The sequence below is a fragment of the Macaca mulatta genome, chromosome 3 (genome assembly GCF_049350105.2).
Source record: "Macaca mulatta isolate MMU2019108-1 chromosome 3, T2T-MMU8v2.0, whole genome shotgun sequence".
Taxonomy (NCBI): Eukaryota; Metazoa; Chordata; class Mammalia; order Primates; family Cercopithecidae; genus Macaca; species Macaca mulatta.
Genome location: NC_133408.1, coordinates 71,296,734 through 71,302,162, shown reverse-complemented (window position 1 = coordinate 71,302,162; position 5,429 = coordinate 71,296,734). Strand labels below are relative to the sequence as shown.

General features: G+C 44.4%; 1 pseudogene across 1 annotated transcript; it reads right to left on the bottom strand.

The window, feature by feature from the left end:
- Positions 1–1,212: 1,212 nt before the first annotated feature.
- LOC697467 (mesoderm-specific transcript homolog protein pseudogene) lies at positions 1,213–2,533 on the bottom strand (annotated as a pseudogene). The gene has a single exon (XR_001442222.3). The product of XR_001442222.3 is annotated as a mesoderm-specific transcript homolog protein pseudogene (transcript).
- Between the last annotated feature and the right edge of the window lie 2,896 nt (positions 2,534–5,429).

Genomic DNA, 5,429 nt, shown 5'->3' with positions numbered 1-5,429 from the left:
AAAAAAAAGCATTCAGCACCATTTGCTCATAGGTCTTTCAGAGTTTGTTCTTAAAGTTTCTGGAACTTTCCTGTCTGTAAAGTATAGGAATTACTGAGCTCCATTGGAAAGCCTCTCTGGGACAGGCAATGGGGAGTTAAGCAGTCATCATAAAGGAATCAGTGTACATTCAGCATGGTGACTTGGACTACACAACAATCCCTTCCCCTCTATAGTAGCTCAAGAGAAACATGCTTCTAAGTGTTGGAACCGAACTGTCGATTCCCTCCTGGGCAGGGGTCGCCGCGAAGGACCACCGACACAAGATTCACAGCAGAGAGTTATTTATTACTAGCGCGCTAGGGTCCCAAGCTCTAAGTTGGCCCTGGGACCCCGACTGCTTGTTACAGGTTGTTTATATAGGCAAACACAAGTTCAAACACAGCTTAAGGCGCGAAATTCAAACAAAGCTTTAGGCGCGTGGTAATTGGGTCTAGCTATGACCTGAGCAAGGTGTCTTGTTCTAATTGGTTAGAGCAGGACCTTATGAGGTTTTTTCTTGGAGTTGCTGATTCCGGGAACTTCGAGGCAGGGTGGGACCCCCGGAATTGGCAGGGTGGGACCCTATCAGGGTGGGACCCTATCGAGGCAGGGTGGGACCCTATCCAGAGCCACCTGGTGTTAATTTTTTCTCTATATGAGGCCTAGTTTCTAAGTTTTATGAGGCCTAGTTTCATAAGCTCTGAGGTATGAGGAGTCTCAGACTGTTATTTGCTGTTAGAATTGGTCTTCCCAGCTAATAACAGTAAATATCTGGCACAGATGCTATTGGTCCTTAATGTCCTGTGATTTTAGGAAGTAGTTTGGATTTAGTTCAATTTATTCAGAAATCAAACATGTTTAATTAGCTTCGCTACTCTGGCAGAGTAAGGGTATGCTGGTTTACTGTCTTTATAAAATATATATAATGTATAGGTAAATCATAGTCTTAAATCAAATACCTAGAATACTATATTATTTAAACCAATATCTATTTTAACAAAATGTTTATAACTAAAAACAGCTGATGAAACTAAATCCAAAGGTATGACAAAGAGGACTCAGCTCTGTGTTGCTTAAAGAACTTTTAAAAGGCATGTGCCCATAAAGTCACTCAAGGAGACTCCTCCTTACTATAGAATTCCTGTTGGTGCTGGGCCAGAAATGAGCACTTCTAAATATTTCAGAGAAATCCAAAGTGTTAAAAAGTATTTTATGCAAAAGAACGTCTTTCTGCATCAGTGAATAGTAATGCTCATCAGAATTTCCTAATGACACAAAAACAAAGCCAAGATACATTTGATCAGATGTCAAAGTAATGGGAGGTGGACTATTATGTCAACCTTAGTCAGAGCTCCTGCTGGCTTCTTCCAATACACTGTTCACCAATTTGAGTAGTGGACTTTGTGAGAGAATAATGTTTGATGGCCAGGACCTCTCTTGGGCATTTCTTCCTAAGTGGAATACACAACAGATAAGGGAGTAGGGGAGGTAATACAGGGAAGCTACTCTTTCCAGCTCAGAAGGAGTTGATGAAGCCCATATATGCATTCAAGAAGCCCATGGGATCCTCTAGCTGTGGATAGTGGCTAATGTGGTCATCCAGAATCGACACTGTGGACCACATTAGCATTTTCCTGTACAGCTCCAAAAACTCTGGATAGGAATTTACAGGATCCAATGGCCCATAGATAAAATGAATGGGGATAGTTACAGAGGCAAGAGCTCCCACCCAGTGCCTTCTGAACTTCTTCCGCTGATTGATGTACTGTAAGAGACTGTCAATGACTAAGTTCCCGTCATTGTTGCGGATCCCTGCTCACATGTCCCACAGCTCACTCTCAGAGGGCCGAGTATACGGCCCAAAGACTGGGGTGAGACCTCGAGAGAACACGAAGAAGTTCATCAGTCGTGTGAGGATGGGTGACAGCACACCTCCGTCTTTGAGTAGCTTTTGGAGAAGGAGTGGACGGTGAGTCTCAGGAAAGATACCTCCATTTGACAGACAGAGACTCTTTATGGCAAGCCGACCAGATCGATTCTGCTTGTACCTGTAGAGAAGCTCCTGAGCAACCGTATCTCCATAGTCATGAGAAAGAAGGTTGATCCTGCGGTTCTGGAGCCCCAGATGCCGCAAAAGTGTTTCCACGATGCTGGCCTGCTCAAATATGGAATAGTGATGTGGTCTCGGTTTGTCACTGAAGCCAAAGCCTAAGAAATCAAGGGCAATCACCCGATGAAACCTCAAGGTCAGACCTTCCCAAATCTTGTACCAATCGTAGCTGGATGTTGGAAAACCGTGTAAAAGCACAACTATCTCTGGACTTCCAACCACACCCACAGAGTCTTGGTAGAAGATACGCAGTCCCTTGTAAGTGAAAAACTTGCCTGAAGGCTTCCATGAGCGAAGGGCAGGGGAGAGCTGAGGGGGTGGGATGTGCAGGTACACAGCAAGCAGAGGCACAGCCAACAGCCCCACCTGGACCCACCACTCCCTCATCCTGCCCCCCAGGACTGGTGTGGCCCACGCACACGAGCCACACCCACCAAGGAGCGCTAGTTCCAGTCCTGAAGCGGGCTGCGAGGGTGCACGGGGAGATCACTCCTTCCTCCCCGCCTCTTACCTGATTCAGGTAAGACCTGGGCTACAGGACTCCATGTTTGGGAGAACCCGTTGCCTGCATTTTCTCAAGAAGGATTCTAAAGAGCTTCAATTTGCTGGGAAGCTTTCTCCTCAGGTGGACTAGCAAGTGCAGAATCTTGCAGTTCTTTCATCTATTTATAGCTCAGAGAAGCCACCCGGATGCGGATGTGTGATTCCAAAGCAGAAATCACTCAAATTCATGAAGATTCTCCCTCTGCCCTTATAATGGAGGCACATCGTTAAAAGCACTTTGTTGAAGCTATGCTAAAGTGTTGGACATTTCAGTGGATAAACAAAACAATATAAACAGTCAAGATGGTTTTCTAGTTACGGGACTTGGAATACTCTACTTGAATTTAGCAGGGTTTAGGTATATGTGGATGTCGTCACTTCCTTCCTCCTCCCTCACTTCCTTCCTCATTTTCTCTGTCTGTATCTCTGTAATGAGGCCATGCATGTTACTGGGAAATATAGTAGATTTGGAGACAGGCGTGGGTTCCCATCTAAGGTCCAGCACTCACAATTGAGTGACCCCATACACATTATGTGAGTGTTCTAGCTCTTAGTAACTGAAGGATAACAACAAAGTAGAGAAAAATTATATAAGATTATATATAAATGGATTAAATTTTATATAAATTGTATAAGATTATATATAAATGGATGGATGGATGGCTAGATCGATGGATAAATGGATGGATAAATGGATGGATGGATAAATGGATGGATGGATGGATGGATAGATGGATGAATGAATAAATGGATGAATGAATAGGTAGCTTGATGGATAGTTGGATGGATGAATGGATAAATGGATGGATGAATGGATAGATGATATACAGATATGTAGATGGATAAATGGATGGATGGATGGATGGATGGATAGATAGATGATACATAGATGAATAGAGTCTGCAAGACAATGCATAATAGGTCAAAGACTTTTTTCATTCTTTTTTTGTTTTTTCTTTTTTAGTGATGAAGTCTCACTTTGTCACCCAAGCTGGAGTGCACTGGTGTGATCATAGTTCATTGCAGCCTGGAACTCTTGGGCTCAAGCAGGTATTTGTCATCATGCTTAGATTTTTAAAAAAAAATTTTTGTAGAGACAGCGTCTTGCCATGCTGCCCAGGCTGGTCTCAAACTTCTGGCCTCCAGTGATCCTCACGCTTTGGTCTCTCAAAGTGCTAGGATTACAGACATGAGCCACTATTCTTTATTCAGTAAAAGTCTGTTTCACTGAGCACATTCTTTGGCCATCCCACTTGTAAATGCTAAGGATATAACACTGAATAAAACCGACAAACCCTGCAGTTGTAGAACTGATATTCTAGTGAAGGAGCCAAACATGAATCATAATATATAGAAGGCAACACCCGCCATAGAAGGAAATAAGGCAGGGAAGTAGGGCAAGAAATGTGACTGGGGTAGAGGTGTTTCAGATTTTAAATGGGTCATCAGGGAAGAACCTATGCAGAGGATGGCATTTGAATAGAGACCTTGAGTGGTGCTGGAGGCTGCAGCAGAGGTCCAGGGAAGAAGTATCACTATTGAAGTAGGCCCTGCCAGAGGCCTACTGCAATACACTGCAATAATTTCCATGTAAAGAGAAGCTGTTCTGCCTTCTTGTGAATGGGATGAAGTTACAAAGCAGGTGCAGTTCTTTATACCAATCCTTTTCCCACTTATCTTCCTCAGATGTTGGAGCACAGGGGATGAGTTGACCCAGCTGCTATGCTCAGAAATCTACCAATCACCGTGTTTCCATGGAAGCCAAGCTTTCCCGACTGCTCCCAGGCAGTGATTGAGCATGGCAGGATTCTCAGGCAAGCCCACTCCTGGGAAATGCACCACTCCTGTCATGGGCTCCCCATTAGCTTTGCAGAAGCTTCTGCAGAACCTCGTGTGAAGTCTTGCCCTGCACTGTGTTCCCATCTTTCCCTTCTCCACTGGTGCTAGACATGCACTGAGGTCTGATGACTCTCCTGGACTTTGCTGGCTCCCTTCCCATTTTCTCTTGCAGAACTTTCCCTAATAAATTACTTACACTCTTGTTAGAGTTTTCTCAAATAAATCCAGACTTAGCATCTGCTTGGAATACCAGGATTGACACAGGCACCATTGAGGAACTGTAGGTGCCCAGCTAATGGCCAGCACTAACTGTTGGACCTTTGAGTAAGGCCAGCTTGGACCTTCTTGTGCAATTGATATGCCCATAAATTACAGTCATGTGAGATATTGAAGCCCTTGTGAATATTGGTAGGAATGTAACACAGTACAGCCATTGTGGAAAACAGTGTGGTGGTTCCTTGAAACATTAGAAGTACAATTGGCCAGGCACAGTGGCTCATGCCTGTAATCCCAGCATTTTGAGAGGCTGAGGCGGGCGGATCACCTGAGGTCAGGAGTTCAGGACCAGCCTGGCCAACATGGTGAAACCCTGTCTCTACTAAAAAATACAAAAATTAGCTGGGTGTAGTGGCAGGTGCCTGTGATCCCAGCTACTCGGGAGGCTGAGGCAGGAGAATCGCTTGAACCTGGGAGACGGAGGTTGCAGTGAGCCGAGATCATGCTACTGCACTCCAACCTGGGCCACAGAGAGAGACTCCATCAAAAAAAAAAAAAAAAGAAAAAAATTACCATATGATGCAGCAATTCTACTTCTGGTTATATACCGAAAAGAATGGAAAGCAGGGACTCAGAGATCCTTGTGCAGCCACATTCAGAGTGGAATTATTTACAATGGCTAATACATGGAAACAACCCA